Source organism: Myotis daubentonii, chromosome 16, assembly GCF_963259705.1.
Source record: "Myotis daubentonii chromosome 16, mMyoDau2.1, whole genome shotgun sequence".
Lineage (NCBI taxonomy): Eukaryota > Metazoa > Chordata > Mammalia > Chiroptera > Vespertilionidae > Myotis > Myotis daubentonii.
The window spans coordinates 48,509,531-48,520,244 of NC_081855.1; positions in this window are offsets into that span (position 1 = coordinate 48,509,531).

A 10,714-nucleotide genomic window follows, 5' to 3' on the forward strand; every position below is an offset into this window, starting at 1 on the left:
AGTGATGAAGTAGCAACGAAAATGATTTTATGGTTGGGGGTCACCACAACATGAGGAACTGTATGAAAGGGTCGCGGCCTTAGGAAGGTTGAGAACCACTGCGGGCCTAGGCAGTAGGCGATGAATGAAATGCCTAGTGGATACAAAGAGCCTGAGTGTTGAGAAGTTTAGATTTCATCCAAAGTGCCCTAGAAAGTCATAGAAAAGTTTTAGCAAAGAGTGATATGAATCAGAGTTACATCATTTAAAGATTTCATGGCTTTTATGTGGAGAATGAACGAGGCAGGTAGGAGAGGAGAGGAGATCTGCTAGGATGTTTTTGCAGGACTAGAGTGTTGGTCCTGGAGACACAGGTTTGAAATGTTTTGGGCACAGAAGTAACTGAATTTGCTGATGAGTTAGATGGGGTGGGGGAGGGAATGGAAGGAGCTAGGGATACATTTAAGAGGGTTGGTTTTTTTTTTTGCATTTGAGGGATATTGACATTCAGAAATTGGGAAAAGGAGGACAAGGTCTCAGAGAGATTGAAAAGGAGTGTTTAGTGGAGTAGCCTGGAGAAAAACAGGAGAGTAGGGAGTCACATAAGCCTGAAATGAAGTGCTTCCAGAATGAGTTGTCAGCTGTGACAAATGCTGCTGAGTTCAGCCATGTGTCCGTTAGAAGTATGGCAGGTCCACTGTGTCATTTCCCATCTCAGGAACCTGTGGTGATTTTGCCTTGCCAGCTACATCAAACTCAAATCCCTCTGACATTTCTTCAATGTCCTCTATTCTCTGTTCCTCCCCCATGTGTTCACTCATTTGTTACATTTGTCTGATGCCTATTTTCTGCCAAACTCAGTGTTAGCTGCAGGACATGTATAGTTTCTGCCTTCTAGTGGCTCGTGGTCACAAGCACCGTCACCCCTGGACTAGTAGGTTTTCCGTTTCTTCTTAAGGAAACAAACCTGCTACTTCAGCGGGAACGAGGGGAAGAAAGGGAGGAGGTGGGGAAGTGTCTCCTTCTTAGCAGATTTACCCCCCCCCCCCTTTGGGCTGAAGCGTCCATCAGAAATGACTTTCCTCCTTTACAAATCGTGCACCAGGTCCTTAACGGTTCACACACCATAAAGCTTGTGTCTCCTTGAAGCATGCTCCCTCTCCTAAAGGCCGAAGTACACTCCGTGAGATACTTTGTATCTCTTTCGTATCTTTTACATACAGAGGAACAACAGGTACAGAGATGGATCTACCAGGAGGCTATGGAATCTTAAGCTGTAGGGCCTTCGATTTGCATAGGCCCCTTCCAATTCTGTATTCAGCAACAGCAGGTGGAAATTAAAGACATTTTCTGATAGACTCTAAATTAACTAACTTAAAATATTTGTCGATTTATTAAGCTTGTTTTACTTGTAAGGATTTACATGAGAATTCTAGTTATTGATTGTATCATTGCCTTGCCCAAAAGCTAAGTGCCGGCCTTCATCTTTTTACAGACAGACTTTACTTTTTAGAGCAGTTTTAGGTTCACAGCCCCACTTCGGGGGAACCGGGATCAGCAGCACCCATGGGATTCCAGGAGCTCTTCAACGTCATGCCGCTGAGGGGCCAGGGACCAGGGACCAGGGACCAGGAACAGACAGGTTGCGACTCCGGCCCAAACTCTGGCTCATGTCTTTTATATAATTGACAAGAATTAAAGCCACTGCTAACTTCCCTTCTTTAGACAAAGTAATTTACTTTCTAGTTTGCTTTCCTTAGAGTTCCCAACTCCTATTCCATCCTTCTGAGATATTTCTTATCTTGTATTGATGTTGCTTTATTTTGGTTCCCTACATTTGTTACTTTTTCTTCCTACTAAATCATAATGATTTGAATTGAATGGAAATACAGCGATTTCTTTGCTACACTTTTATGCATTTATGTATTTGAATACTTAGAGTAAAGCCCAACCATAGATGATTTTTAACTTCTCTTTTGTCCTTTTTTTTTTTTTTTTTTTTGGTGAAGAAATGGAAAAGGAGTGTTTAGTGGAGTGGCCTGGAGAAAAACAGGAGAGTATGAAGTCACATAAGCTTGAAATGTTTTCTTTTTCTTCTTTACTTTTAAAGACTAGTCAGCTAAACCACAAAAATTGCTAGCAAAAATAAAGTGATTTGCATAGGGCAGTTGGAAAAGCATATACTAACACAAACATTTCTTTTAAATGCAGAACTAAGAGCTGTTACATAGAGTCCTTAGGATGCAACATGGTGACAAGATTTCATCCAAAAATTGGCTTTGCAGGGGAATAGCGAGAAATGCTTCACTTTTTAGACAACGACACCAAGGTCGGAGGAGTAAGCGTCTTTCCCAAGGTTTTCAGCTCCAGCATCTTAGCACGAAGCCAGTTTGAGAAATTACGTTTAGGTCATGCAAATTTTGTCTGAAAAAAGTGCTACATTAAAAAGCCTCCTGTGAAATAATATGTACAGTCTTATACTGTTTTAAAAGAAACATGTATACAGGAGCATGTTGAATACTAGAAGGAATGGCACTGTTCACAGGACAGCACGGCAATATTGTTTTTCTTTTGTATTATTCGAAAAACGTTTAAAATATACAATGTTGCATATTAATGTACCACAAATGAAAGAGAGGGAGAAGGTTTGGAAAGTAGTTTGGGATGTTTTTAAATGAGTCTCCTCATACACTGAAAGATGGTAATGAATAAATGTACTCAAATGTTGAAGCCAGTTAGTTCATAGGCCTGGCTGGGCTTCCCGAGGCAGAAGGAACCCACAGCACAGCCGTGAGTGGGTAACACCTCCTCTCACAATCTTTCGCCAGAAGAAGTCCTGCCCCAGGATTAGTGTTTAGAAAGGTGTAGGGTCCTGATTTTGTTACCCCTTCGCATCAGGCTCCAGGCAGCTCCGCCAGAAAACCCTGAGAAAGTGTGATGCAGATATAAAGGGCCTGGCTCTTGGCTTCCACCCTCTGGAGCCAGCTCAACCCCAACTAGCAATACATTTAATCCCATATTTTATATTTTGTGATTGAAATATTTGGGCTTAACTTTTAGCTTTATGCTGGGAACTCTGAAAAGTAATTTTATTTTATTTTATATTTTTTGAAAGTGATTTTAATTGTTTTAAAAATTCAGGCCAATGACTGGGAGCAAATACCTGCAAAAAAAAAACACACACAAAAAAACAACAAACAAACAAACAAAAAAACCCCAAACACCTATATCTGATAAAGGGATGTAATCTAAAAAATATATATATATATATTTTAAATATATTTTTTACTGATTTTTTACAGAGAGGAAGGGAGAGAGATAGAGAGTTAGAAACATCGATGAGAGAGAAACATTGATCAGCTGCCTCCTGCACATCTCCTACTGGGGATGTGCCCGCAACCCAGGTACATGCCCTTGACCGGAATCGAACCTGGGACCTTTCAGTCCGCAGGCCGACGCTCTATCCACTGAGCCAAACCGGTTTCGGCTAAAATATATTTTTAAAAAACCTCTTAAAACACAGCTATAAGAAGATGAACAACCTACTTAAACAGTGAGCAAAAGACCTGAACAGATACCACACCCAAGAAAATACACAGATGGCAAAGAAGCATCTGAAAAGATGCTGCACATGATGTCATCAGGGAAATGCAAATTTCAGTGAGATCCCATTACACACCTATCGCACCAAATGCTGGGGAGGACGTGGAGCAATAGGAAAGGTCATTTATTGCTGGCGGGAATGCAAAATAGTCCAGCCATTTGGGAAGACAGTTTGGCGATGTTGACAAAACATTTACCCAAAGGAGTTGAAAACATGTCCACACAAAAACCTGCACATGGATATTTACAGCAGCTTTCTTCATAATTGCCAAAATTTGAAAGCAACCAAGATGTCTGTCAGTAGGTGATTAGCTAAATGAACTGTGGTACATCCAGACAGTGGAATATTATTCAATGCCAACAAGAAACGACCTAGGAAGCCGTGGAAAGACATGGAGGAACTTTAAATGCATATTACTAAGTGAAAGAAGCCAATCTGAAAAGGCTACATACTGTTATGGTTTCAACTACATGATGTGTGAAAAAGGCAACACTATGGAGACAGTAAAAAGCTCAGTGGTTGCCAGGAGCTTTGGCGGAAGGAGGAATGCACAGGCCGACTCTAGCGCACAGAGGATTTTTAAGGCAGTGAAACAATTTTGTATGATACTATGATGCTGGATACATCTCATTATATTTTTGTCAGAACCCACAGAATGTACACCAAAAGTGAACCCTAATGTTAACTATGGACTTTGGGTGACAATGATGTATCTATATAGGTTCATCATACTCTGGTGGGGTATGTTAATGCTGGGGGGGTTGTGCATGTGTCTGGGGGGGGGGCAGGGGGTGATGAGGGGGGAATCTATGTACCTTCCACTCAGTTTTTCTGTGAACCTAAAACTGCTCTAAAAAGTAAAGACTATATGTAAAAAAAAGTAAGGCCAACACTTAGCCTTTAATTTAGAAAAATGTTTTCCAGTCAAAAATCTAGACTCTCTAGCCATAAAGCAGTCAGATTTTTTTTAAAAATATGTTCATTCATACGAGGTTTTGTGTGTGTGTGTGTGTGTGTGTGTGTGTGTGTGTGTGTGTGTGTGAAAGATGAGCCATTGTATCCTTGTCTTCTCGAAACACAAAAATGAAATGTTTCAAAATCTTGAAAAGATACTTTAAGAAAAAGAAATGTTTTGTTCTGTTAAATAATTCTTATCAGACCTCATGAATGTGACACTCACAGCAATTAAATGAAATTCCGTGTGAGTAGTTTGGCAGGTCACTGCAAAACACGGGACAAGTATGACTAATACTCACCTGTGGGATAAGCTGCTAAAAATTTAATTTCCAGAATGGTCAAAGTGAAGGCTTGACTTATTTGGAATTCTTTACAAACTGAAAACCCAGAAAACCCAGAAAACCCAGAAAACTACAATTTTTGTGAATTGACTGAAATTACTAAGCAAATGAGCCACAAGGATCAAGGGGACTGACCGGGGTTCCTCAATAGAACTAGGTGCTGTAATTTTCCAGCAGGTGGCAGCAGAGAGCTGTATAAGATAAAATCTGTTCTCTCTAAAGAGGGGTGGAAACCCTAAAGGTAGAGAGAACTGGACAGCACTTTAGCTGTCTCAGAACACCCTCAGTTTTCAGATGAAGAAACTGTAAATCCAAAGAGATTCCCTGAGCTTCCAAAGGCAAAACTCTTAAATTTCTTGAAACATGTCTGGCTATGCAAATTTCACTTACAATTACATGACACTCAAGGCAAACAGATTTAGATACGAAAAAATATAGGATTTCATATAAAATATTATTATGATAGAAAAGCCTTTGAAGTATTTCCAGAAATCTTCTCCCTTTTTATTAATACCTTTATTTTAAGTCCATCTGAATGTTTTCCGATGGGATGTGCACTCCTAGGGGAAAAGTACACATTTGGGAAGCAAACCTGAATGTGATTCTTCATCTCATGTCTGCTGTCTCACCTTACATATGTTATTCAAGCTTTGTGTTCACTGTCAACGGCAACAATAACGTACACCCCATAGGGTTGTTGCAAAGTTTAGATGAGACCACACCTGTAATGTTCTTGGTTCATACATAACAGGCACTTGATAAATGCTATTTCCTTTTTCCACTCACTCTGGGGAACACAGAGGTGTGCAAGTCAGGTATGTCCATTAATAGAGCTACCAAATAAAATGCAGGACACCAAGTTAAATCTTAATTTCAGGTAAACGACTAACTCTTGTTTTGTGTGCAAGTATGTTCCAAATTTTGCAGGGAGATACACTAAAAAAATGATAATTAAAATTTAATTGACTGTCTTGCATTTTTCTTTGCTAAATCTGGCAACCCTCATTTTTTTTAAAAAAAATATATTTTATTGATTTTTTACAGAGAGAGGAAGGGAGAGGGATAGAGAGTTAGAAACATCAATGGGAGAGAAACATCCATCAGCTGCCTCCTGCACACTCCTCACTGGGTATGTGCCCGCAACCAAGGCACATGCCCCTGACCGGAATCGAACCTGGGACCCTTGAGTCCGCAGGCCGACGCTCTATCCACTGAGCCAAACCAGCTAGGGCCAACCCTCATTTTTTAAAGTTCCTGATTTATTACAGAATGAAGAAACCCCAGAGCATTTAAAAAAATTAGTGACAAAATTTTAAATATTTATACTTAATAAGTTAGAATGCCAAACTAAGAAATACATTGCAATATAACTGCCGGTCACAAATAATGACAATAACAAATACTAACTCACGGCACTATAGGAAGTGTGGTCTGGTATTGGGACATATGCTTAACGCTGCACAACCAACGTCTTCACGGAATCTTGTTTGTGTGTCTTTGTGACTGTTACCTCATTTGGAGACGAGGCCAAGGATCGAAACTTGAAGTCTTTTGGTACTTGAGGGCTCAGCCAAATGGCCCTCAGCCCCTGTGATGAGCCCTACTCAACGTCCTAATATAATAGTGGAGACACCTCGTACTTTATCCTAGAAAAATATTTCCTTTGTCAACTGTGACAGGATCATTCCGTGGGTTGTATGATGTGCATTCTTCCTTTATCGATGTTGGGCGAGGCAAAGGAAGCGAGTGGTCTGAAAGCAACCACAGGACCCAGTGGCCCCGTTTCTACCCTGTAAGGAGCCGGAGGAGCTGCAGCAAAACCTTAATATACCCCAAGGCAGGGCACGTTCTCCTTGTATGGACTTGCACAAAGGAGCGCTGTGGTGTATTATGTGCTAAAGTTGTCTGTTCATCACATCACAAGTACTTTTCTGACCACTGTGGTCACCTGATGGCACCACACGGCATCAGGAAAGAAGTGGCCTAGACAAGTCTAATTAAGTAGCTGTCCGCAGTGTTTGTCACGGGGCCAGATTTACAAACAGAGCCAAGACTTTAAAACATGTATCGTTAGGGTTTTCTTTTAAATTACATCTTATTAAATATGGAATAAATAAAAAGCATATTTGCAAAGTATATGTAAGAAATAAGGGATCATGATGTATTGAACTCTCGTGTATATCCACCACTCAATTTTTAACATATATATTTTTATTGATTTCAGAGAGGAAGGGAGAGGGTGAGAGATAGAGATAGAGACATCATTGATGAGAGAGAATCATTTATCAGCTGCCTCCTGCATGCCCCCACGCTGGGGATCAAGCCCACAACATGGGAATTGAACCGTGACCTCCTGGTTCATAGGTTGACGCTCAACCATTAAGCCATGCCTGCTGAGCCACCACTCAGTTTTAGAAGGGAAAAAAAAAAATCATCATGATCTCTGAAGTTCTCTGGGGTCCCCTCCCAGAGGTAACCATTATCCTGATTTTGTGTTTATAAATTCCCATGTTTTTCATCATAGTTTTACCATGTATGTTTATATTCCTAATATTTATATGTATATTCATGCTTAAAATTTTAAGAGACATACATCACCCATGAAAACATATATGTTTAGTTTTTTAAAAAATATATATTTTATTGATTTTTTACAGAGAGGAAGGGAGAGGGATAGAGAGCTAGAAACATCAATGAGAGAGAAGCATCGATTAGCTGACTTCTGCACTCCCCCTACTGGGGATGTGCCCGCAACCAAGGTACATGCCCTTGACGGGAATCGAACCCGGGACCCTTCAGTCCCCAGGCTGATGCTCTATCCAGTGGGCCAAACCAGCCAGGGCATATATGTTTAGTTTTTAAAAATAATGGTAAAATGAACACTTCTGAATCTATTACCAGGCCAAGAAAGAACGTTACCTAGACCCATGTGAGCACCTCTTCAATTGTATCTCCTTTCTTCATCCCAGAAATGAATATTATCTGGAATTTTGTATTAACTACTTTTCATAGGTGTCACCTGTGCCTAACACGTACCATTTAACCGTTGTTAGGCATACCGTTCAGTGGCATTCAGCACATTCGCACTGTTGTGCAGCTGTGACCCACCCAGCATTAGGGCCTCACCTGCCTGGGAGAGCATCCAGTTAGACTCTCCGCCTGGGCTCTGCCTCTGTCCTTGGAGCTCTGTAAGTCCTTGAAAACTGAGAGCTCACTGGTTTGGCAATTGCTTCATTTATCTCTCTGGGATCCTACTGTCATTTGGCTTTGGCTGATGTGGGAGCCCTGCCAGGTCCTCGGACAGTCAAGGCCGGTGGGAGCACAAAGGCCTTGTTATCAATACAGCAGAATGGCCAAGGGCCGCTCTGGGCATGTGCCGGAATGGGAATCCTAACCAGGCCCAGACACCAGGAGCGGGTGCAAGGACACAAGGTACACGGCGCCCTTCTGTGGCAAATATGATTGGTGTCACTGTTGGCACGAAGCCTTCTTTGTCTAAATGTATAAAAGTAGGTTCCTGACAGCTAGTTGGCTGGACTAGGCTGGGGTCGGCTGAGGATGGAGTGTGTGAAGTCTGCTAGAGAGCAGCTGGGCAGGAGAGACGGGAGAAGCTGCTGAGCCGGAGAGCTCAGGTGCCGCTGCCATGTGAGGCGGTGAGTCTAGGAGGTGGCGTGCGGCTGCTCAGATAATAGCTGTGGGTACAGAGATGGGTGCTGCTTTATGGGAAAGATATGCATTCGCCATCCAGCGTCCGGCTGCCTGCCTGTATGGACCTCGCTGTGAGGACTGCTCTTGTTTAATGGCTATATGGCCACTGGCTTCAGCAATAAAGACTCATTTTTACACACCTACACCTTCTCCATCTCCTTCTCCGTCTCCCAAGACACTCTGTCAGGCTCGGCCCAGACTCAGGACAGCTCAGAGCAGCAGCCCTCGTGCAGAGCTCCTGCTGTGTGCTCCGACAGCTGGCCATTCCTCACTTTAATTCACGTACTTAGAAGCAGATATTTGTAATATTTTATCCATAACTTTTAGTTGTGTTCAGCAGGAGCGTCAGGGAAGGTGCCTTAGCTCATTATATCATCCAAAACGGAAGACTGTGTGACTTATTTTTTAATTATATTCTTGAAGTTTTTCAAACAAATACTCAGGCTTTTATATGCATTGCTTCCCAAGTTATGTGTGTTGCTTCTCTTGATGTCATCCTCTCCCCTCAATTCCCTGTCCTTTAAATATGACACATACTGAATTCTAGCATGTGAAATTGATATCGTTGGCTGGTGAAGAATTATGTAATTTAGGCAGAGAGAAAGAATTTAAGGGCAGCTGAGGTCTGCAGTGTTCATCCAGGTTTGGATTATTTTTGTTTCTTGTTTTCTCTTATGGTTTCCACTTCACTTCTGAAATGCTCCTAAATAGCCCTATTGTTTGTTTTCCTCATTAACTTTTCTGGTAAACAGAACAGTTTAATGTTTATCAAAGGAACGTTTTTAAGGACAGCATGATCACACTGGATGGTCTCCCTTGTCAGCACGTCTGGTCCTGAAGCACAGAATAGACACATTTCGAACATCTGATTCTCCACATTTCATCACGTGACATGCTTTATTTCCTATGAAAGCACTTGGTTATTGCAGCAAGAGTCAAGAACACACAGCAAAGAGCAGATGGACTCACTCTCCATTTCTCATCTTGAAGGCCTTTTCTTTTTCTCCCTTTCCTTCTATTTCCTAAAGCCTTCTCTGACCAGCCTGGAGGAAGCATCCGTCCTCTGTCTGAAAGACAATGAAAATAGTCCTCTTCCTAGTCCTCTAGCATCCTCTCAGGCGACCCGCTTCATCTCAGTTTTCCGGAACAGCATTTTCCACTTTTCCTCTCTCTTAGCTCTCTGACATCTCCTCACCTCCTTCTCAGGTCTATACTCTGGACCAACTTCTTTTTTTTTTTTTAAATATATTTTATTGATTTTTTACAGAGAGGAAGGGAGAGGGATAGAGAGGTAGAAACATCGACCAGCTGCCTCCTGCACACCCCCCACTGGGGATGTGCCCGCAACCAAGGCACATGCCCCCGACCGGAATTGAACCTGGGACCCTTCAGTCCGCAGGCCGACGCTCTATCCACTGAGCCAAACCGGTTTGGCTGGACCAACTTCTTAAATGCCACTGCTCCTTAAGGCTGTGTGAAAGACCATTTTCTTCTCCAAATACCTCCACCCTTGACTCCAACCACTACTATATATATATATATATATATATATATATATATATATATATATATCACAAAGATGTATCTCCAGGTCAACATCCCCATGAGCTCCTGCTGGGCACCTGTACCTGGATGTCCCCTGGGCTTCTTAGTCCACTATGTCCTGAACTCATTTGTCTACTCAACTCCCCACCTCCACCAATATCTGCTTCTCTTCCTGCCTCTGTTTATCCCAGAACCTGGAATCGCCCTTCTGTTTCCTTATCTCCTTTTTCCCTCTAAGGCTGGCCAGTTCTCTCTTCATACATACATACGTACATACACACACACATATACACATATTGATATACATACATGTATAATATAAATATAATATTACACTGTTACATTATATTATATATTCATTCTCTATTCCATTATAAATGCTACTGCCCTCATCTTTTCTTGCCTAAACCGCTACATTTGTGTCTTAACTGGTCTCCCTTCTTCCGGTAACATTCTCCCTCTAATGCATCCTTGACACTGCCTCCAGGGGTCCTCCAGGGTGGTCACTCTGATGATATCTTCCCCTCACTTCAAATCCCTCACTTAAGGACTCAATCGAGTTCCTCAGAGTAGCATGCCA